At 43.8% G+C, this 24,679-nt stretch overlaps 1 protein-coding gene and 1 long non-coding RNA gene across 2 annotated transcripts in view; both read right to left on the bottom strand.

Moving 5' to 3' along the window:
• Nucleotides 1–24,679, bottom strand: part of GRM7 (glutamate receptor, metabotropic 7) — a 758,177-nt gene that overhangs the window by 24,819 nt on the left and 708,679 nt on the right. The gene's annotated exons all lie outside the window — the stretch shown is intronic.
• On the bottom strand, nt 17,664–19,983 carry LOC107182214. The gene is made up of 3 exons (XR_001512930.1): nt 19,949–19,983; nt 19,724–19,844; nt 17,664–17,728 (listed from the first exon to the last, which is right to left on the bottom strand). It is a non-coding gene; the product is annotated as an uncharacterized LOC107182214 (long non-coding RNA).

Genomic DNA, 24,679 nt, shown 5'->3' with positions numbered 1-24,679 from the left:
AGAGAGAGAGAGAGAGATAGTATTTGGGAGGGAGGGACAAAGAAAGATGAGGGAGGGATAGAGATTCAGAGGAAGAGAGAACTCTGCTGAGTTCTGCCCGGGGGATCATTTGGGGCTATAGCACAATGTATCCAATAAATGGTATCAAGACTAAATACTCTGTAAGCACTGTTTCATATAATACACACACACACACACACACACACACATGCAATGAGGAAGATATCTTTCATCATTTTCATGTTATAGGTGTTAAAAATTGAGGCCCAGAGAGGTGAACTTGCCCACAGCCATAGAGATAGTAGATAGGGGAGCCCAGAATCCATCTGTCTGATGCTCCCAGCTCCTGACCCTAGTGTGGTGGGCAGCAAGGCTTGTGCCACCTGGACAGCCATGAGTCAGACACAGTGAAGCTGTGAGTATAGTGCCGTATCCTGGAGTGTGGTCATGGGTCAGCATGGCAGAAATGCTCATTGTAAGGAAGTCACTAACTGACAAAGGCTGAAACTAGTCTCAGACACTTGCTCAATTACTTAGTTACCATGTAGCTCACGTATGTGCAGAAAGAGCAGGAAGGACATGGACTGTTTCTGTTCTTTGTTATTACATATTGAAAATGCTAGGATGACTGATCGGTTTATGCTTTCCATGGACATATTCACTTAGATTGCAGTAATCTGAAAAGTGATGTGATTTCATAGTCGTCAACCAGGGAAAGGTTGGTCCTGATATATAACACAGGGGTGATGCAGCAAGAAAACCAGGAAGGGAGCTGTGGCCCAGTGTCAGTGTTCTGTTCACTGATTCAAGAGAATGTTCCCGAATGCCTTCTGTGTCTTCGAAGCATCTTGTCTCTGAGAAATCTTACTCTGAATAGAGTCAGAGGTCATTCAGGTCACATCACAATCTTGATGACACCCTTAGTGACTGGAATGCCACATGCTGTGCTCTAACCTACAGCCCTGAACTCACTCCCTTCCACTTCCTTCCTCATCACACTTGCCTTGTTACCATTCTAATGCATGCCACCTACCTCAGGACTTTGCTCTTCCTATACGTGTGCTGCACACTTGATGCATTGAATGCTTTTCTAGAGATACTTGCATGGCCCGTGCCATATCATCATTCAGTCTCATCTCATATGTCAACTCTTCAGGACATCTTATCTAAAATAGCAACCCCTAGCCACACTCTATGCCCTAAATCAGTGGTTGGCAAACTCATTAGTCAACAGAGCCAAATATCAACAGTACAACGATTGAAATTTCTTTTGAGAGCCAAATTTTTTAAACTTAAACTATATAGGTAGGTCCAGTGTTATTAACTTAATTAGGGTGCTCCTAAGCTGGCCTTTGCTAAAAACGTCCTCAGTCTGATTGAGGTACGTTCGCTGAGGTTGACCCCTTCCAACTCTCCCATCCACACTTATCTGTTATACTTGTTCCATCTATCTCCTTTCGTTTATCCTCTCTATATGTCCAAACCATCTCAACAAACCTCTCAATCCTTGACACTACATCTTCTTTCACTCCACAACATTCCCTGTACATGCGCGCCCGCATGTGGTCTTTTGTGGAAGAGCGACACTCAAGGGGCCAAAGAGCCACATGTGGCTTGGGAGCCACGGTTTGCCGACCACTGCCCTAAATGATTTGCTGCACATGCATCACTTATTTTCCTTTCTTTTCCACTAAAACCTAAGCTCTGCAAGGGTAAGGATTTTTCATGGATACCACTGTGCCTGACACTTAGGAGCCACTCACCACAGATGAGTTGTGTGAGTAAATGAAACTGGGCAAGCACAGAAGAGTGTGAGAGAGACAGGTACTGGGCTGTGGCAGGGCACAGAGGGGCCGGGCCATTCCAGTCTTAGGTCAGAGAAAGGCTCAGAGAGGGTGACAATAGTAGAGTGCTGAGTCAACATAAGGTTGAGGTTGAGATGAGAGAAGAAGGGAGGAAGGTTCTTGACAGAAACAGTGGTGTGTTTGAGGGGATAAATATTGTTCAGCATGAATGGGGTGCAGATTATGACATTAGGGGTTGGGAAGATGCATCTAGAGCAGTGATGGCAAACCTTTTGAGCTCGGCGTGTCAGCATTTTGAAAAACCCTAACTTCACTCTGGTGCCGTGTCACGTATAGAAATTTTTTGATATTTGCAACCATAGTAAAACAAAGACTTATATTTTTGATATTTATTTTATATATTTAAATGCCATTTAACAAAGAAAAATCAACCAAAAAAATGAGTTCGCGTGTCACTTCTGACACGCGTGTCATAGGTTCGCCATCACTGATCTAGAGCAAGGTTCTTTAAGAACTTTGCCCCCCATGCCGATGAATCAGGACAAGGGTACCTATGCAGTGGAACAAAAGTCTGAGCCAAGCGAGGACAGAGCAGAGCATCTCTCTTGTCACTTATCTGGGCAGGACCAACGCCCTACCTGTCCTCCACCCTGTCTACTTAGATGCTCTCTGGCCTGGAATGTTCACTTAGGCCTGTGGTCGGCAAACTATGGCTTGCGAGCCACATGCGGCTCTTTAGCCCCTTGAGTGTGGCTCTTCCTAAGCCTTAGGAGTACCCTAATTAAGTTACTAACAATGTACCTACCTATATAGTTTAAGTTTAAAAAATTTGGCTCTCAAAAGAAATTTCAGTTGTTGCACTGTTGATATTTGGCTCTGTTGACTAATGTGTTTGCCGACCACTGACTTAGGCCTTGGATTTCTCCTGCGGTTCTGGTGCTCTGGTTGGCTTCCTGATTTACTCCTGGTGGCATTTTCTGGCTCGGTCCCAGACACATGAATGACAGGGTAAAACAGGACGCCCGGAAATTACCTGTAATGAAAATGACGGGTAATCTCTGTGAGTACTGTGCCTGTGAGAGACAGGTTTGCACTTGGTACAAAACCTTTGCTGCAGCAAAAAATGGGTCCTGTGAGGTTCTCAAATTAGAGAGGCATTGTTTTTTATGAAAATATCTTCGGCATTATGTATTATTTTATCCTGATAATGAGGCTGATTATGGATATTGAATATACTTTATGAGGAAACATGCTGGACCTTTTTAAAAAATGCAAACACAAGTGCGAATGGATGCAATCGTATAATTCTTACACTGTAGTATGGAGGGTCAGCATTGAGATTTCAGAGGTCCGTCCCAGGGCCCGTCTGAATTCTCAGAACACCCACAGGTCATGAGGAAGAAAGGGGCCGTGGGTCAGGCGGGGGAGCAGCTAATAGCACCCCAAGGCTGAGTCTGGGAGTGGAAATAGGAGCCACGGTAGTGGGGTGACCCATCTGCACGGATACCTTTGCTGCCCCCTGTGGATGCCAGGTATGGAGAGAAGGGGTTCAGAGATGATGAATTTAACCCCCGCCCCCAACCTAACATTCTTCAAATCAATGCAGGGAGTTCGATAGTAGACATTTTCAAACTTGTTCAGAACCCTAACGCAATCCTACCTGGCAACCCAAACGGACAACAGATGACAGAGAAGCTGCTCTGGCTGATACAGAGGGAGGAGCCCACTCGGCCACCCCAGTCCCATACCCCCCGGGCCCCTTCATGAGCCTCCTGTGCCATGTTTATAACGTGGTTTGTAAACTGGATGCACACAAACATGTAAAAATTAAATATAAGCCGAAACCGGTTTGGCTCAGTGGATAAAGCATCGGCCTGTGGACTGAAAGGTCCCAGGTTCAATTCTGGTCAAGGGCATGTACCTGAGTTGCAGGCACATCCCCAGTAGGAGATGAGCAGGAGGCAGCTGATCGATGATTCTCTTTCATCGATGTTTCTAACTCTCTATCTCTCGCCCTTCCTCTCTGTAAAAAATCAATAAAATATATTTAAAAAAATTAAATATAATTTGCATGTTTTTATATATATTTTCATATTTTATGTAAATTATGTGGGTTTTCTGAGACCGAAGTCCAGCCTAATTTAAACCTAACCCACACTAACCCACGTGTCACCCCAGGTATTTACTTTGGCCCGTACCTGACTTCTGAGTGAGCTGGGGGACATTATCTGACCTCAGAGCATCATGCATGAGGCTACCACAGTGAGTGGGTCCCACCCTCCTCTACGGCCCTCCAACTCTCCATCCAAATCACGCCTGGCCATCTTCCAGGCAAATTCCCTTGCTCCAGTGCATGGAAATTTGGGCTAGCTCTCTAAACTCCCTCAATTTCCTGTTCCTGAAACTTAAATGTGCTATTCTTAGCTGATTTCCCTCTGTCTCATCCAACAGATTGTGCACTCCTACCCCGTCTACTCCTAGTTAGCATTTGAGATTTAAATTCCATGCCATCTCTCCCAGGAAGCCTTCCCTGACTTCCCCAGGCAGAATTAGACCCTTTCTCTATTTACCACTATAGCACTCTGTGCTTTCCACACAATCGACCAACCATTCTAAATTTTTTGCCATATTTGCTTATTGTCTGTACTATTCTTTGTTCACTGCTTTCTGTATACCAACTTTAATTTACTTAAAAAAACAAACTAGGGCTTATTCTCAATAACAGCATACATAAAAGTGTGTGTTTAAAGTTAAACAAGAGAACACCAAAACAGAAAACTAGGTATGTGCTATTGAGATTGAAGTTAAAAAAGGAAATCAGAGATTCGGGGAGGCAAATAAAAATGACAGAGAAGAAACTTGCGTCCTATAAAATCTCATAATCATGTGAAATTAACCAAGATGAGTGCTCCCTGAGATTCCCAAGTTTCTATTATAAACACCCCAATGTTCCATTTTGTGAATTTGGAAGGCAATAAAAAGCTTGCTTTACAAAGCGTGGAACATAAGAAAAATTGGAGCCTTTATAGTGATAAGTTCTTATTGTGATGCGACAGAGACAGCCTACGCTGCAAAGAACAGTCAAGAGGCAAGAGAGTGAGACCAAGAGCATGCGGCACAGGAGCCCACAGTGCTCCAAGCACTTGACCATGGCTCTGTCTCGGCTGGAGAGCCAGCACGGAACAGAAAAGATCGAGGGGACTCAATTTCTGCAGCAGTGACAGCGAGTGTCAAATCAGCTCCTAGGACTGCTTTAGAGGCATCTGGCCTAAATGGTTTTGGAAATTTCTGGTGGCCATAATGACTCCACCATCTGCTGGGCATCTTGTAAATAATATTTTCATCGTGCTTTAAAATAGATGGCTTCAATAAAGGAAATAGATGGCATAGCAGCGGTCATGCCAACTTAACATGGTGCTCTTGATTATCACCCATCATTTACTCATTATGTCAAGTGTCAGTCTCCATGGAAACTGCTTCATTTTTTTTGAATGGCAAAGTATATGCAGAAGTTGTGCTAAACAGGAAACTGTCCTGCCTCTCTGTGTTCTTGTGGTTCCTCCTCAGATGGGCGAAGGGAAGACCACAGACTCTGGCCGGTTACCTGACTCAGTAGGCAAGAAACAACTAAAGCCAGGAACTTAGGCATTGGAGGAAGAGTACCATGCTGAAATGGAGACCAGCTTCCTTCTTAGGCAATCTCAAAATTCGGGTTTCCCCTAAGATGACCACAGGAAGTAAGGTTTTGAGTCCAGCAAGAGAGAATAGAGAGAAATTCTAAGACACAGCTTTTCAATCTAATAGGTATAAAACTAGTTCTGGGCAAGGTGGAATCTAACCTTGGTTCATTTAATCTGCTTCCTTTAAGAAAAATAGTCTACTCTTACAACCTTATACTCCTATTTCAATGCAATATTGACTTGAGCTCCATTTCCACGATTGGTCACATAAATCATCAATTTTTGATGTTATTTGAGTACGATGCACTAAAAAATTTAAGTGTGTCTGGCCTTTTGCTCTTGGCTTCTGGGATGTAATTGCTGTTTGCCTGGTGCCTTGGGCTAGCCAGATAGTAACAATGTGATTTAGAGTCGGGGCTTTGGGTCATGGGGTATCAGTTGGTCTGGAGACTGAGTGCAATCAATCAATCATGCAGATATAATGAGCCCCAATAACATCTCTGCATACAGAGGTGGGGAGAGCCTGTTTGGTTGGCAGAGCTGTGTGTTGCCGGGAATGTAATACATCCTGACTGCATGGGGAGGGGACGGAGGAAGCTGCATATCTGGTCCTTTTCCCAGACTCAGTCCTGGTGCTCTTGGCTGATTTTAATCCCTGTTAAACCACAAATGTGAATAAACAGCTTTCAGTAGGTTTTTCTAGCAAACGATCAAATCTGAGAGCGGTTTTATAAACTCTCCAAACTTGCAATTAGTATCAGAACTGGAGACACGTTTGAGGACTGTTTCCTTTAAATTTTGTAGCTGGCCGAACTTCTTCAGACAAATATAAATTACTATTGAGATTCTGCATAGGGTCATGCATAGAACATATACAGATAGACAGAGATATCTTTGCGAAGACCTCCAAATGATTGGCCATGTGCATTGGAGAATTCGCCCTCTACACTATAGTACAGATAGGTGATCCAGGATAAAATCTGTCGGATTTGGATACTACAGCTCTGTTAAGGTGGCATCAACCTACTTTATGTTTCCATGCCTGGGGCCACAGAAGTTAGTCTGAGTAAGTAGGTAAGCACTACAGTCCATGTCAGTGGGTTTTCTTACGGGTGGAGAGGTAGAGTTGGAAGCAGACTCAACACCAAATCTGGCTGCTTTTACCTCTGAAATATTGCATCTGGGTACATCCATGGTTCTGCACTTTTCTTTCACTTCTCTCCACTTCCCCTACCATCTCTGTAATCGAAGCCAATATCACCACCATAACTAATAAGGTATCTTCAAGCTGAATTCTGATTGCATAGAGCTATTGCTCTGCACACCTGCTAGAATGATTTCTTTTTAAAATGTGAGTCAGATTATGGTTTTTTTTTTCATCTCTTTTTCTTAAAAGCCTTCAATGGCTCCCCATTGCTTTTCGAACCAAGGCAAACATCTCTAATTTGTTTTATGAAGCTTGGTCTGACTTGACACTTATCTTCCTGCTTTATCTTGAGCCACACTTCTCCGCTCTCTCTCTCCACTCTAGCCACACAAGCCTCCGTTCAGTCCTTCATAGTTGCCAGGCCTCTGCAACAGGACCTTTGCACATGCTCTTCCCTTTGTCTGTATGGCTTTTCCCACACTTCGTGTTTACTTATATCCTCACATCCTTCAGGCCGTTTCCGTATGCGTTACTCTTTCCTCCTAGTTGTAGGACTTCCACTCAGCCAGCGTTCCTGTGGGTCTGGATGATGTCCCTTCCGTCTTTTAGTTTCACTTTTGAAATGGTTGTTCGAGGCGGCAAACTCCGGCGTTAACCTATGCCGCCATCTTGGTTCTCTCGGATCTGGGGGAATTTAGAACTGGGGGAGTCACTCAAAGCTTGGGGTAATCATATTGATTATGTCTAGCAAGCTTACGTTTTCATGAAAAAATTGTTTGAAAATATTAGGGTTTATTAAAATTTCTTTTTAATTCTCACCCACGGATATGTTATTATTGACTTTTAGAGGAGAAAGGAAGAGAGAGAAAGGGAGAAACATGGAGATTCCTCAAAAATTAAAAATGGCACTTCCATTTGACCCAGGGATCCCACCTAAGGGAATGTATCCCAGCAATCCCGAAACACCAATCAGAAAGAATAGATGCACCCCTATGTTCATAGCAGCATTACTTATAATAGCCACAATCTGGGAACGGCCCAGGTGCCCATCAGTAGATGAGTGGATAGGAAATATATACATTTACACAATTATAATACTATGCAGCTGTAGGAAAAGAAGGATCTCTTACCCTTTGAGACTGCTTGGATAGGCCTGGAATTAGTATGCTAAGCAAGATAAACCAGTCAGAGAGAGACAAATATCACATGATCTCACTCATATGTGACCTCTAATGAATAAAATAAACTGATGAACAAATAGGTCCAGAGACATGGGAGCATGGAACAGAAGGACAGATCTCAGAGGGGAGGGTGGTGAGGAAGAGATTAACCAAAGAACTTGTATGCATATATGCACAGCCCACGGACACAGGCAATAGCGTGGTGAAGGCCTGTGGGGTGGGGCAGGAACCACATTCAGGGGGCTCAAAGTGGGGGGATGGGGGACATCTGTAATACCCTCAACGATGAAAGTAAATTAAAAAAAATAGACTTCAATGTTGGACTAGTATTTGCATTAGTTTAGCTACTACTACCATCTTTCTCTTTTGAACTTCTTTTTGAGTTTTGAAATGTCATATGAAAAACAGAAGTGGTTTTGTACTCTGAGACGTTCATGGTAAGTCACACACCTTCCTCCCCCTTATTATTTAAGAGCCGACTTACTGTTAGCAACTAGATGACAATCTGCAGTCTGCAATTAAGATCAGTGTATATGACGGTGTAAATGGAGCTTGAATACTCTATTATTTGTCTTTTATTACTCGGGTGCTTCAAACCATTGTACTTGCAAGAAAACCTAAACACCTCATATATGTAATTACAACTTGCCATATTTTTGTGTTTTCTGCTGAGACAGAAACACCTACAGATAATAATAGCCACCTGAATTATGCCAAGTTTTCACATTCACTATGTAATTCAATTCTACAATGATTCGGTGAGGTTTGATACACTGAGCGGACTCACACTTGTCAAAGGAGTTAGGTTTGAAAGTGCCTGGCAAGCATTGGGCATGTCAGAATTTTCCTTCATAGTCTAGCCAGTGATGGCGAACCTATGACCCATGTGTCAGAGGTGACACGCGAACTCATTTTTTTGGTTGATTTTTCTTTGTTAAATGGCATTTAAATATATAAAATAAATATCAAAAATATACGTCTTTGTTTTACTATGGTTGCAAATATCAAAAAATTTCTATACGTGACACGGCATCAGAGTTAAGTTAGGGTTTTTCAAAATGCTGACACACCGAGCTCAAAAGGTTCGCCTTCACCAGTAGTCAATCCACGTATCCAGAGTGTGGTCCAAGGACCAGCACCATGGCCAGCACCAGGTGCTCCTTAGAAATGCAGTCTAAGCAACCCCATGAATCCACAGCTACACTTTAACAAGACCTCTGGGTGATCATATGGCCATTAAACTTTGAGAAGCCCTGCCTCACATTATTCATTTATCCATAAGGCCTGCTACTGTGGAAGCTGAAGAGTCCAGAGTTACTTACTGGGGTTCTCTTTGCATTTTTGCTGAGGCTTCACTTCCCCCCAGGAGTGGAGGCCTGGCTCTAGATTGACTGAACAGGGAAAGCAAAAAGAGCAGGCTTTCTTTCCTTCGCTTCCTTCTATCACCCCACCCTTTTTTTCCCTATAGATCCCATGTGTCTGAATTCACCTTAGTTGAAAATACAGGTATCGCCACTCCTATGGTGTTTAATATATCAGCTCTGAAGGGATTGCCATCCGCCATGGGCCAGGGGCTGCGCTAGGAGGTGGTGACACAATGTCAAGGAGGAAAAACACCTCCTATCATTATGGAACTTAGCGTGGGAATATGTCTACTTGGGGATGATTATTTGCAGGCCTTCATAGCACGAAGAATACTGTGCTCTGTTCAATTTCGTGTGCAGTTGCCAAATAACTCTAGTGAAGAACACCTCCTGTTAGGAATCCCTATAAACTGACCCTCCACTCTAGGCTAAGAGGGCGTTTTCTGAGTGATGTCATCATCTGTGCATCTACACTCCTCCAACTCTTAACTAAGGCCAGAGGGATGGAGTGCAGGTAAGGCAACTGCATGCATCTTCTGCACGCGTGCTCAGCCCCAGGCCCACAGCGGCCAAGGAGAATCAATGGTGTTGAGAATGAGAGCACTTTCTGGGAAGGCTGGGAGGCGTGCCAGAAGGGTCCTGTCTGTAGCTCTGCCAAAGCCCCTCACTATTGCGCAGGCCCAAGCACGTCTCGGGCTGCTCCCGGTGCCAACCCAAACTGGATATCAACGGTCCCCAACTAGTCTAAGCAATGTCATGCTCCTCTTCCCCGGAGGAAAGGGGTGGGAATGCTTCGTTGCGCTGCGCTCTTGGGGTTTTCTCAATTGCACTTTCTGGCTGCTCGCTTTCTGTTCTGTTAACATCTGTCTTGGAGAAGAAGAAAGCTTTTTCACTTCTAAGGAAGGAGTCACCCATGAAATGAGGGCTGATCACCTAATCCTGTGATCTGAATTTCTTCCTGACACCTTGTAGCTGCTTACATTCACGCCGGCTGTTTGCTGTCCTTACGATGCCTCAAGACGCTGCTCAGTGGCCCCGTCCTCCCCGCAAACAGTGCTTGGCAGATGTTTGGGGTTTGATGTCTTTACATGCCTTTCATCAGAGCAGAAACTGCACTTCTCGGTGGCTGTTCTCCCCGCACAACGGCCGGGAGGTGCTCTTGTTGTATAATGATCTATCATGTTTAATCAGAATTTGCAACTTCCCTCCGAATGACAGGAACAAAGCTCATTTTACAGGACATTTATGAATAAATCTATTTACTATTTATGAAGAATTTAAAAGCTTAGCAATCTTCTTCCAAGACACTCTGTAAAGCTTGAAAAAACCCCAGCTGTTTCAAATTTCAAGTCATTAGTGGAATGCCTGAACTAGGCTGAAGCGTTCTACTTGAGTATCGTTTTTAAAACAAAGCTGTTGAAGACAATGTTCTCTATTTCCTATTTCCCCCACTACCACTTGAGTTGAGGGCCTGTTGCTCCCAGGAGAACTGCTGATGCAGAGGCCTGGATCCCACCACAGCGGCCTCCCAGTCCTCCCAGTCAGAGATCATAGTGAGATGGATGGGCTGTGGGGGTCAGGTTTCTGCCTTGAGTTGAGGGAGGGTCACAAAGTGGCTGGGAGGTGCTCTTGTTGCAGGCAGATTGTGGTCTTATCCGAACACAAGAGTCTCCAAGAATTCCCAGGTAGTTCTGATCTCTCCAAAGTCCTGAATGATTCTCTTAAACACCGAATGGGAGGGGATACCAATTACTGATGCCAGCCATGCATCAGACCACATCCTGGGACCTCAGCATATGCCGTCTCACTCAACCTCAAAGAACCTGGTGGATGAGGGACTTCAAATCCCCATGTTGACAGACTAGGCAGCTGAGAGAGGAAGATGCTTGTGTCAGAGTTATACCACGTTGATTCGAAAGCCCTTGACTCTGAGCTGAGGCTGGCTTTCTGTCAGACACAATGTTTGTTTCTTCTGGCATCATAGGACTTTTCATGGGAAATTGAGTTATTCTTCACAGAAATCCATATTAAAAACTATGATGTTGGCTAGAGGCTTGGAGCGACACTCAATTCCAAATGGTCATGGCAGTTTTGTAAAGAGGATAAGCAAAGAGTTCTTCCTAATCCTCCCCAGGGACACAATAAAGAGCTCACTGGAAGCCAAAACAGGTAACAGGGCAGGAGAAGGCTCAGGTTTGAGGACGGCATGGAGCTGTACCCTCAGGTCAGTGTTTCTTCCCCACCTGAGGTACAGTTCTGAATTAGATCGTTTGAAAACCATCTTTTGTTTTAGAAAATGACATGTTTATCTTAGAATATTTAGAAGGTGCATAGATCTTTTTTCCTGTTTATAAAAGTTCTACTCTGAACACATACTCCTTGGCTTGACATTTTGTCCACTTAGGGCCTTGGGAGAAGAATATTTCCATCTTTTTCATGTTGCCAAGTGTCCAGTAAATGTCCCTACAAAGTTGACACATCGTGTTCACACTCAAGCAGCGACGGGGAATCTGACATGGGGGCTTCTTAAGAAAACAGGGTGTTCAGTGTTTCCCGATTCAGAGGCTTTCTTAGCTGAAATGGTTGCCCGACTTCTGCACTGTTCTTATGGAAGATCCTTCGCTATCTGTAGCTTTAGGATTTCTGAACACACAAGGTATAAAGTCTGAGAACACATCCTGTTTGTAGCTGAGAACTCAAAAGCCTGCCTTGTCTCTCACAGAACCTCCTAATGCTTCTTCCGGTTCTGTTTTCTGCTGCTCCCCACGGGTGAAGCCCAAACTGGCCCCATTCTCTCTGCAGGGCTCACTCCCACAGCCATCAGAATAGAACTGCAGGCTGTTTGCAGTGAGTTCTAATATATTTTCTCCTGCCTCACACACCATGCGCTTGTCCAGTGGTTTTCAACTGGGCATCTGTGTCCTCAGAGAACATTTGACAGTGTTGAGGGACAGTTGTCTAGAGACGCTTCTGATGTGCATGATGGCAGGATGGAGATGCTTCTGGCATGTAGTGGTTAGGGGTTAGGGGTGCTGCTAAGCATTCTGAAATGCAACTGTGTAGCCCCAGCTACCACTAGTGCCATGGTGGAGAAGCCCTGTGTTATTGCTACAGGATCTTCCCCAAACATTCCATTTCCTTATCACTGCAGGGGGCACTACAGCTGCCAATTCCAGAAGCATGGCCTCTGGCCTCAGAAAGCACAACTTACTCTCTGGGTGACTTTGGGAAAGTGATTTGAAATCTCTGTGCCTCACTTTCTTCATCTGAAAAATGGGCCTATTGGTGCATATCCAATAAGGTTTTTATGACTAAATGAGCTCATACATGTTAAGTACTTGGAATAGTGTTGGGTTTCAGAAAGAACTCAAGATCTGCTACCTGACACAGCTTCTAATGATGTTGGCACCAGCTCATGCCCTGTGACTTCATATAGGATGGTCCTTCTGTCTGGAACACCCTCTGTCATGTTGGCCTGCTTTTTAAGCCACAGTTAGAATGTCTCCTCGTCACCCCATGAGAGCAAATGGCTATTCCCAGGCCTCTTTACATCCTTCTGTGCATCCGTGTATCGTGTCTGACAGGAGTCAGATGTTCTGCCTTCTCCTCTGCACTGTGAACTCCCGGAGGAGCTGAGGCCAGTTCTGTCTAGGTCAGCCATGGGCAAACTACGGCCCGCGGGCCGGATCCGGCCCGTTCGGCTGTTCTATCCGGCCCGCGGAGCCGAAAGAGCGGAGGGTTCTCTTGCTCTCCCCTCCGCTCCTTCACCAGCAGCAGTGTTAACATGTATTAGTTCACACCAACACTCCATCCATGCTGTTGTTCCGGCCCTCCGGTCCAGTTTAAGAACCCATTGTGGCCCTCGAGTCAAAAAGTTTGCCCACCCCTGGTCTAGGTTCTCTAAGCCCAGGCCCTACAACAAGGAAGGCGGCATACATCACACGGGTTGGTTGGGGGTCAGGCTCCATTGACAGGAAGATGAGTAGAGACAAAAGAAAGACTAAATTCTCTCTTTCTTTTCAAACTGCATTTACTCTCTTTAGTAAGCCTCACAAGGCTATTTGCTTAACAATAAGAAGCGCAGATTTCAATTTGGCATATGCAGTGTCTCTAAGCCATGCTCTAATGGTGCCGGAGGACCACAGCTTAACAAAGTGCAATACAGAGCGAGCCCTGTTTCCTCCCATCACACACAACACACTCCTCCCCGGCCTTGGGCACATACACAGCAGATGTTGTTATCTGGTGTGGATAATCCACTTCCTCGTCTTCAGCAACCTATCTTTCTTCTCCATTCTGGATTGTTTGCTTTCTGTAGATATGGCCACCAGTGGCTATTCTTTGCTGGTGATCATCTATAGGTAAAATAAAAACGTTTTGTTCCCTCTCGCCCCTCCCCCCCCTGAATGCACTATAAATCTGAATATTCTATAATGAGGGATTTTTCTCTCCTTGGTGTAAATGTGAACTTGTCAGTCTAAAGATACTGTAGGTTTTCATAAAGAAATGCTTGGGTGTGATGGGTCCTTAAGCGACTTCCGTCACTAATACCTGGACCCCCCTGAGCTATATAGTTTGTGTATCTACAGACTACATCGCCACCTCCCTCCATGTGACGCCCTGTGGTGAATGAGATGCTGTGTGTGCGGGCATATGAGAAAACCAAACTATAAAATGTGTATAAGGGCAAGCTGATTGTAACAGTTAATTGATGATTTTTAAAAAATTGTCTCTATTTTTCTTTTTATCTTTTTTCTGCACTTATAAAACATGGGGTCATTGATACTACTTTATTGGCATTATTTAGTGATCAATATAAACAATTTTGTGTGTATGTTCCTTAAAAAAAATGGAGCACTTAAAAGTTCAGAAATAGAAAGCAACAGCTACTTTCCCTCCCCCTGTGCAGCCTTTTTATAGCTTAAGTTCTGGAATGAGCATCCGAGATGCTGGGAGATGGTTCTCTTCAGGGGCACAGAGCTGGCCTGGGGGTGAGGGTGGTGGACCGGCTCTTGTTCCTAACGTTCCACGCTGGCTTAATTGCAGAAGTTCTCCCCAATCAGAAATTGATAGCAGCGATGCCTCTAAACAATGCATAACATTACTAACTGTCCATGATCCACATAGAGTGTCTGCTTGTCGAGAAGGACAGACTTTTCCTTTTTGCCTGTATCCTCCCTCATCCTTAAACACTGGGTGAGGCAGCGACCAGGCACTGATGCCCGCAGCTAGCCATAAGGAGGCCCAGGAGGTGACGATGAGGAAAAGGACCAAGCAGTTGCCAGCTGACATCAGGTTTCCCAAATTGGCCAATCACAGGTGAGAAGTGCCCGCCAGTGCTGTTTGAGATTGTGCCAGGGCCTGTGTTCACTCCCTTCAACACTGAACTCGGCGTTTTGTCCTTGAACAACGTGGGTACAACACGTGAACAGACACACGGCTTCCGTCTGGGTGGTGATTCAGAAAACCATCCTCTCTGCTGGCTACAGGGTCCCACCACCGGACACCTGGTGGGTTCACACTGCCACTTGCATACTTTCCAAGAATTATGTGCAACTTCAGAATCAGCCGCCACGGAGCCTTATAAATCGTGTATGAAAGGAATAGAGGGGATCTTCCCAACTGAGAGAAAACCGTTTTTGGAAAACATTTTGTTGTTAGTTCACAGTATTTATTGCCCACTCCACAATGTAAGCCACTGTTTAGAGGCTATAAAAGGAATACTCCAAGAAATGGGTCCCATGCTCTCATGAGAGACTGTGTTTTCAGTCAGTGGAGAGTGCTAAGAACAAAAGCTATCTATCTGTACAATAAGGAAGGTCTCCTTCTCCTGTTTACCATCGCTAGGCGATGGCTCAGACCTTTCGCGACGATGGCAATGTCCTGTATCTTTGCTGTCTAACTTGGTAGTTACTAATATGTGTGTCCACTGAGCAGTCGGAATGTGGCTAGTGCAACTGAGAAACGCAAGTTTTCATTTTATTTAATTCCAATGAATTGAAATTTAAACAGCCAAGTGTGACTAGTGCCTACCATGTAAGCTGAGAAGCTATAGCTCGGTTGGTAATATTCATAACTAGAAGAGTAGCAGCTAATTATTGAGCATTGTATTATGCATTATATGCACTAATTTATTTTTTAAAGTATATTTTTATTTATTTCAGAAAGGAAGGGAGAGGGAGAGAGAGATAGAAATATCCAGCAGGGGGTGTGCAGGAGGCAGCTGATCAATGTTTCTCTCTCATCGATGTTTCTATCACTCTCCTTTCCTCTCTGTGAAAAATCAATGAAATATATATATAAAAGAAACATCAATAATGAGAGAGAATCATTGATTGGCTGCCTCCTGCATGTCCCCCACTGGGAATTAAGCCTGCAACCCGGGCATGTGTCCTGATCGGGAACCATGACCTCCTGGTTCATAGGTCTACACTTAACCACTGAACCGCACCAACCGGGCTATATGCACTAATTTTATCCTAATGAACAACTCTCGGAGGTAATTACTAATATTATACCCACTTTACAGATGAGGCAACTGATGCACAGAGAGTTAGCACTGAGCCCACATGACAATCTAGAGCAGGGCAAAGTTGGATTTAGCACCTCAGAGTAAGGGCCCTAGCACCCTCAGTTTTAACCTGTGCACCAGCCTGCCTCTCCATAAGATGACGGTGAATTTATTAACCACAGGACATGGCAGCACGGGCAATCTCAGCCCTGCTCACTACCTGATTGGGCAGAAAGGCATGAAAACCATCAAAACATGAAAAACGATTTAAAAATAGTACACTCTTTGAGGACTTCAGGGCTAACTAAATTCAGAGTTGCCCTACTGAGTCTCTTGGCATAATTGCATAAGGATGTGTCAACTCCCTTTGCCTACACATCCTGTGGCCCACTGAGCTCAGGAAAAAAGAAATATTCCCCCGTTTTCTATTCCATGTTGTCATGGAGATGCAGCCTCAAACAAAGATGGTGCTGTTTTCCGCTCCAGTAATAGAGTTCGGCAATTAGCATCATCTTTATTTAGTCTGCAACACCAGTCTGGAAGATCTCTTGAGAGAAGACCTTGAAATAGCTGCCCACAGTGCTAGCAGGCAGACAGAGAGGACTTCCTGGAAACGTGGTGAATGCCGCCGGTGCGATAAACCTGAAAACACTTTAAAAAATCAGTCTGTTTAATATCCTGAAAAATGCTCTGCTGTGTGATCGCCATCACATCAACACCATATGTGGGTGTTGATTATCAGGCAGGATTGTCAACAAAAGTTCCCGAACCTGGATGTGCATCGGAATCCCTGGGGAAGAGTGTTCAGCACGCGTGACATTTTGATGAGCATCAGGGTGGGGAACAAAGGGTTTAAATTCGACCAAAGTATAAACTCAAGTGCATTTCAGATGTCTTCTTGGAACATTTCTGGCCATAAATCGGATTTTGAAATTGGCCCTTGGTGTTTCCTTACATATCTGGTACTAACAGGTGCTAGTAATTGAATGTAAAGTCGCCAGGATGGCAACCGTGTTGCTGTCTGAGGCCTGCCGTCAGGGAATACGCGGTGTTATGAAATTCGATGAAAGCTGAGTGCGTCTCAGTGTGGTTTCCTGAGTGGCTCCTCTGAGAGCACAGCAACATTTTGGCTTTAAGACACCGTTGCTCTAAAACAGGGTCAATACTAAACAGGTTGAAGACTAGACAGGAGAGGTATTGATATTTCAATTGGAAAATCCTGCAGGTTTTTTCAGACGAAAAATCAGAGGCAGACAGATTATTGACACGCACACTTTATTGCGGATGGTACAGAAGGAGAATGGGTACAAGAGATGGCAGGGCAGAGGATCAGACTGGAATCTCCAAATTCTTTCCTAGAGGGAACACAAGCAGAAACATCCAGTTAATTTAGGGGACACCATGGCAACACTGCTGCCTACCATCCGAACACCCCCCGGCCGAACTCTGGTCTGAGAGCTGTGCTTTCTGTTGTCCTCACAACCACCATGTTACCCACCGAGTGCCCCGAGGCACAGGGAGGTGTCAGCATTCAGCCTGCGTGGCCTAAACCATAGTCCCACACGCTGATCCCCTACTCCACTTTGTTCTCCTTTATGTGGGTGTCAGGTAGGAGCCCTGTTACGGCTACTGTCCCTGCTATTGATCCAGAATAGACTAAGAATTCAGTACTCAGGAGGAGACTGGCTTTCTCAGGGGTGCATCCAGGGTAGGGACTGCTCCCCCTTTTGGTGGCATTGACGTCATGATTAAAGCCCCAAGAAAAGGTTCCAGTGGGCCAAGGTCTCAAGACTTGTTTCAGTATAATGTTTCCTTATTTTGGAATATCAAGAGGACATTGCTGATACGTGATGAGGACCCCCCAGGACTAAGCCCATACTGGAAACGGGGCAAGGTCTGTTCCATTCATTGAATGCATCGGCGGGCTGGGTAGCAGAGCCTCCCTGGGATGCTTAGAAGGGTGCAAAAACGGTAACTTGCCTGGGACAATCGCCTGACTGAAGGCCAGTGCAGATGGTCAGTGCGGTTGCACTTTTTCACCTGAATGGAAACAACAGCTCAAGTCTCAGTCTGGACTTTGGCAAACCCCGGGAAATGCAAATGCAAATGAAATTTGCAAACATGACAAGAATGAGGAAAAGAGGAATTAAGTTCCCAGAACAAAAACCTAGCATTTTTCATGCTAATCCTAGGTGGCCAGCTTAATCAAATTTTTTAGCTAACACAGATGATAATGAGCCTTGTGGCCAGTGTCTTTCTACAGCCTGGCTATGATGAAGGATGAGAGAGAAGAAACGGGCGATGAAGCTGTGGTAGGGATTAGCTTTCCACATTTGTGGGAGAGGAAAATGTCCATTTTTAATTGCTACCAAGTCCTCTTTTGGATCTGTCCTTTGCTTAGGTTTCCACGCCAAACCCCATCACCGTATGCAGAGGTGGCATCTGCTTAGAGCCGTCAGTACGTGACACTTTGTGATTTTAACTGTGAACAGGCTGCGCTCAGCCCTGGATGACCTGTAGGTTTTGATTATGTTATTCAGTGGATTGCAATGACTTCTCAAGAGTTCAGCATTTCCAGCTCTAGAAGGCCAGGTTCTCAGAGGCAGGAACTATACTCTTTAATTTTCAAACGATCAAAAGAATCCAAGAGTAGGTGAAATAGCATCAAGTAGTCTCATCATTTGCGGTATCATTAAGAGGAAAAAAAAAAAGGAAAAAGAGGCCACGTCTCTCATTCCAAATGGCCCTGAAATCAGATTGTGATTTTCAACTCGAAGCCCTGGAGGGCCTCGCTCATCTTCAGGAATCAACTGAAGAGAACAACAAACAAATGCTGATTAGATGGATGATGCAGACGGAAACGTTTTGTTCAGTTCCGCTCAGAAAGACATATTGGGAAGGATTCTGGCCAGAGGACCCGAGTGCAGGCATCTACTGGGCCCCACATTGGCGTGTGCCTGGCATCTTGCTTCACAACTCTGAGCAGGTGCCCCCTATGTGGAGTGGGGACAATGAGATTTGTCTCCACGGATGGCTGAGCACTTCGTAAGGCTGTAGCAATAGGGATGATTCGGTGCAATTATCATCATGGTAATTGATATTGTTGTTGTTGTTATTAAATTTCTGTAAAGAACTGTGCCAGGTCCTTTGAAGACGGAGATGAATGAGCCCGGCCCTCCGTGGAGTTCTCCTTTTGAAATAAGCTTGAAAAACACCAAACTTCAAAGTATCAAGGAAGATCTCTGAGAGGTTTTGTTAATTGATGTTGTTGCAGTATCCTGGTCTCCAAAGGAAACCTAATGTGTTTTCCCAAGCAAAGATTAAGGGACTCTATTGCACTCGGTCATTTTTCTATCACTCAAGACATATCCCAGAGCTGTTATTTGTACTTAAAATGCTCTTCGGCGTGCCAGCCGGCCTGAAGTTACCTGTCGAAGTTAATCACATGGAGTGGTTCATATATCAGGGGGTATGAGCCTAGCTGTCCCGCAGCAGCCTGGCTGAGTGACGGATGGCCTGGCCTGTCAATTCCACCAAGACAAAAGCTATTAATGAGCCATCACAGGACCACAGTGAGCCATCTCAAGAACAGGGCTGGTTGTGCCGCCAGAAGAAAGGCTGCCTGACTTCCTGGGCAATCTAGATGTCACCCCCTCTCAACTCTGATGGCTTATGGTAGACAAAAATGCACCCACCCATAAAAGAGGAGAAAGGAAAGCCAATTAAAACAGAGACAAGCAGGGACTAACGGTGCTACACACAGCCCTTTGTAAAGGAGGGCTTTCGTTTATGAGTTCCCACGCCACCTCTGTGGTATCCCAGCGAGGAAATTTGCTCCCACCTCATCCAAGAGGAAACTGAAGATCAGGGAGAAAGGGACTCGGAGCCCCGTGAGGCGAGTAAGCTATGCTACCCCAAGCATCAGAGTCAGGGTTAGGACCCCGATCCAGTTTTCCTTATACGTGGTCAGAGGGAAAAACAAAAACAAAAAACAGGACACACAAGGTCATGGCTGATACTTGGACCAACACTTACAGCAAGGGGATTGCTGATTCCTGTCATGTTCTTCTAAGAGCTTGGGTCGGCTCAGCAAGATCAGGCTTTGGAGACGTGTCCTCAGGCCTCTTGATGCAAGCTGGGGTCCTCTGAGGTCACCCTGAGAGAGGGCAGAGACATAGAGGTAATTCAAACCTAATTTTAAACTTGAAAAGAAAAAAAATGAGAATATTCATGTGGATCATTAAGAGAAATAATGATTACCTTTGATTCCTAGAGACAGTTATTTTAAAATGCATCCAAGCTCCATTGCACAGCCAAGAATAAAAAATAAATAAAAAAAAAAACAAGAAAGAAAGGAAAACAAATCCTCGAAGCTGAGCCATGTCCTTAGAAGGCAGAAACAAGTCACCATCACTTGAGTCCAGAGAAGATGCTCATTCACAGTAATTGGGAGGAGGAAGATTGTAGAGATTAACTGACCTTGGTTTAGGACACACACTGTTTCTTTACAAATGCAAATGATGTCTGGGGCCTACAAGACAAAATCTGTCTTTAATGCCAGTCTCTAAGAAAATGCATTAATAATAATAATAATAAAGAAAAACACCTATTGATTGTTTATGTTTTTACCAAAGTAGATGCTAGTAGATGCTATAGCTATTTAAAACAAGTACTTAGGATCCAATTCTACTGGTAACTTTGAAGTCCAGGTGCCCTTTGAAAGAAAAATGGTGTAGATATCCGTGGTCCATAACAGGAAAGAAATAGAAATAACACTTGATTGGTTTTATACGTGGGGTTCACTCATCAAAGGTACATCAACTCCACACCTGCAGATGCAGCCCTGCCTGGCTGGTTGAAAGTTGCACATAAAGGCAACAGCACAGGGATGATATTTGTGACATCAGGGCTAAGTGCTGCCTTCCCAGGGCAGCGTGTATGACCTTAGAGGTCTGATCTGGGAGAACACAATTCTACTTGCTGAAGCTATAGACTTAGCATTTTCTCCTTCTTAATAAATGCCCACTCTTAGATATTTACTGGGTATGTACTACGTCCAAGGTAAGGCTAGGAGCCTGTGGTATGTTAGGTTTCGTACTCCGTTCCGAGCTCATTTTCTAAGATTTGCCAGGCCCCATGCTAAAGATGATGCAGTCCCACTATGCCCAGGCTGCTTCCCCTGTGAGATGCCTTGAACTATCTGCCTGAACACCTAATGCCTCAGCCTCACAGATCGCTTTCTAGGCCTGGGGCACCATATTCTTTTGTTCTCCAGGTTCTTTCTGCAAATTTGTGTCCTGTGTTGAGTGTCCTTTCTTTGCCGCTGCCTGGAGTCTTTCTTCTTTTAAGACCAGCTCCAACCACACCTCCTGGTGATGCTCTGCTCACATAGCTCAGCCTCACTCGCATAGGCCTCTCCTAAGGGCCCCTGTCATTCTGAATTATAACTGCTTACCTTGAAGTCTTCCATCAGATATGGGCTACCTGAGGGTACTGTCCGCTTCTGTCCCCAGTTCCTAGTCAGTTCAGGGCTGACCCAGAGGAACAGTGCTCAACAAATGTTTCTTTGACCCAATTTAAGATTATTCACTGTGTTAAAAGTTATTTGGTCATTGACATCATATATCTCCCAGTGAGAATGAGTAGCAATAATGTTCTTGTATTTTTTTTTCAAGTTCATCTTGCCTTTTATGTTTACGTTCATTTTATATTCTTTTCCATCCAGTTATTCATTATAATGGTTTATAGTAAATAAAACTCTCCCACCCAAAAGAACCAACCAAAGAAACAAAAACAACTTGACACAGTTTTTGTGTCTTTGGGATATGGTGTATGTGTGTGTGTGTGTTTCTTTTATGTTACAAACTAGTAGGAATCCTGGCCACATGCACTTTCATCCTATTCTTTATGTTCAGCTGAAGTGGAAGAAGAGAGATGGCAAATATTAATTGGTTTTTGAGGCTGCTGAGACTGTAAACCCCAATGAGAGAAATGATGGCATTTCACAGAGCTCTTAGGCAGAAAGATATGCCGAAAAGATTTATAGCTGCATTTATTTCTAAGGTGATTTCATGTCAAAGGTCAGGTGACATATATTCTTTGCTATGCTTCACTTACAGAGTCTCAGAATGGATTTTAAATTGAGGGAGTCTCCAGTTACCTCAGAAACACCACAGTGAATGTTAAGGAGGAGAGAGAGTCTAGACATAACAGAAAAGTTGGATGTCCAGTTCCCAAAATGCAGAAATGTGAAATGACCCCCTTATAGTAATTATAGAAAATAAGAGAGTATTAATGTTTTATAATCCATTTAATAAATGAATGAAATGCCAACACTAGTATAACCAGTGTACTTGCATGGAAGAACATACCTTGTAAAAAAATACTCAGGGCTAATAAATGTCCATATTTGCTGAATTAAACAAAGTTTTAAAAATCAGAACACCATCCTCTGGCTTGAAAATTTACCTCCTAACAAAACAATCCGTTTCCTGACCTGGTGATGAAGCCAGATTAATTGGGCTTTTTTTTCTTTAATTGCATTTTAAAATAAATGTCACTAGATTGATAACACTCTGCAGAGTTTTCAAATGTAGAAAAACATTGGGACAAAAGATGCAGGCAGTGCTGCTCCCGCTGCTGCCAGGCCCAGAGTGCGTGTCGAAGGCGGGTGCAGTGTATGGGGTGCGTTTTCCAGCCGCGTGGGGTTCTGCTCCATCTCAGTCTGAACCTGCTTCTTCCCAACCCCAACAAGCAGGCGTGGGTTTGCTCTGTAGAGGGCGCCTTTGCTGGGGCGTTGAGGCCGCAACAGAAGTCTTATTAACACAGTTCTATGGAAGTTCACTTTGAACCTCTAGGTTTTTCTTGCCTGTGTTGTCTCCCTGAAAACAACCGCCTAGAAACGGATTTGAACACATAACCTGAAGCTTCTTTCATGGTGCGCCGAGCTTTCCGGCCTGACTGTAAGCCATACAAGGTGATACCCTCCCTTCTTGGAACAAACTTAACTTAGATTAGCTTCCACTCCCCATCGTTTTTAAGTAGCTATGTTCATGTTTATCATTAATTTGTAAAGCCACCTCTAAATGGGCAGAAAAGGGAACACCTATTCAATATCCTTGAAACAAGACAATTCTAGCGAAAAAGTTTACTTCTAAATAGCACATCCTAAAAATACATATTTTTTACTGAAAGATTGACTGGGGACCACTTTCATCTTGCACCCTTTCAACCAAAAGGCATCAACTTAGAATGGAGCTAGCGAGAATTTTTAATGGATTGAGATTAAATCTACCATTTTTACCCAGGGAACATTCTTTCTCATTTATTCTGAGGCAGTCTCCTGGAAAAGGACTATTTAAGTGATGAGCTCAGTGTTTTGACAAGCATTTGTACTGCAAAAACTTGAAATCTCACTGGAATACAGTTATACAGTCACTGGGAGAAGAGAATGCCCTATTTAAAAACTAGGACAGATCGTGTTGATATGGAGAAAGTAAAGAACCCTGTGAACAATATGTCTGAAATTAAAGACCGAGTCGCTCGCATCCATCTAAAATCAACAGAAAATATAATTACTCTTTGGAAGTACTCTTGTCTTAGAGTGCTAAATGGATTCAAAAGAGCAAGATATTGTTTGTACTTAGTATACCATTACAGGAACAAAGATGGAAGAAGCAGCAATGATCTGATAAAAGTTCCACATTAGCCACGTAGAAAAGAGAGACTAGCCACATCCTGAACCAATATTTCCCTTTCCTATGGTATGACACACCTCTCTCTCTCTCTCTCTCTCTCTCCCTCTCTCTCTCTCTCTCTCTCGATCCCTCTAGAAATAGGTCTCTATTTTATAAGCATAATAGGAGGTTTAGAGGAAATCAAAAGAAACCCTTTTATTCAAAGCCACCACATGCTTTTAATAACTTTACTCCATGTCTTCTGTTTATTTTCCCTCCGTTTGGAATACCCTGCCTCCAGCTGGACTTGCAAGTGTTGTTTTCCACTATGTTATAGTATCGCTTAGGCTGAAGGAGGGAGGTAATAAGACGACCACTAATATTCTTCCATAGTGATATGTAAGCATCAATGGTGAATTAGTTAGTATTCTTATGGCAGTTGGTCCCATGTCCAATTCACACATTACACTATTTGCTGTGTTTTTAAAGCTATTAGTTTGAATACCCTTTATATTTATTGGTGATTCTTGGGTCTGGCTAACGTTGAAATGCATTTTTAGAGTCCTGTGCTCTTTTATTGGGCCTCTCCCAGCTCTGTGAAATGACTGAAGTTGGTTCAGTGTTTCTCCAAGGCAGAACTAGGAGCCACAAATCATCTTCAACACATTATCAAGCGCAGCCAGCAAACCCCTTTTCATTTTTTTTTTTTGCTGCAAAGAACAAACCAAGACCATTTGGGATTTAAGGTGGTAGGGACATTCATTGTTTTTTTTTGAATGAATACATCTCTAGGAAGGTGAACATTTCTTTGAATGTATTTAATAAAAATAAACCAGAACAAACAGTTTTACTAGGCTTGTAAAATATCACCCCTTTCTCCCTGTAAGTTTTCAAAATTGCCTTCTAAAACTAGACTGTGAAAAAATACATTTTCAAAATAATCTCCCACCATTGGTAGTTGTAAAGTAGAGTATGTATCAGAATGACCAGTGCTAATTCTGCCATAGTTGGCTCCCTTTTCAGGCAAGACCAATGCATACATGCTCATATAGGTGTTCTCCAGAAAACACACCAGCATGTGGCTTTTTGCAGTTCTTCTACCAAACTTAGTTAACAGATCATCCTTGAAAACACGTCTCTTCATATACATAGATGTACAGGCAGTCATGCACAATTTTCATGGAAACATTTCTAATTCTCAGTAAAGACAAGAACACACAAATAAATAAAAATTGGATTTGTCTTACCTTTTGGAAAGCAGGCAAAAGCTATACTGTTGGTGGGATAGTGTACCAAGTAACAGACTTGTACACTC

Source organism: Myotis davidii, unplaced genomic scaffold (assembly GCF_000327345.1).
Source record: "Myotis davidii unplaced genomic scaffold, ASM32734v1 scaffold73, whole genome shotgun sequence".
Lineage (NCBI taxonomy): Eukaryota > Metazoa > Chordata > Mammalia > Chiroptera > Vespertilionidae > Myotis > Myotis davidii.
This window is presented reverse-complemented; position numbering and strand designations above follow the sequence as displayed.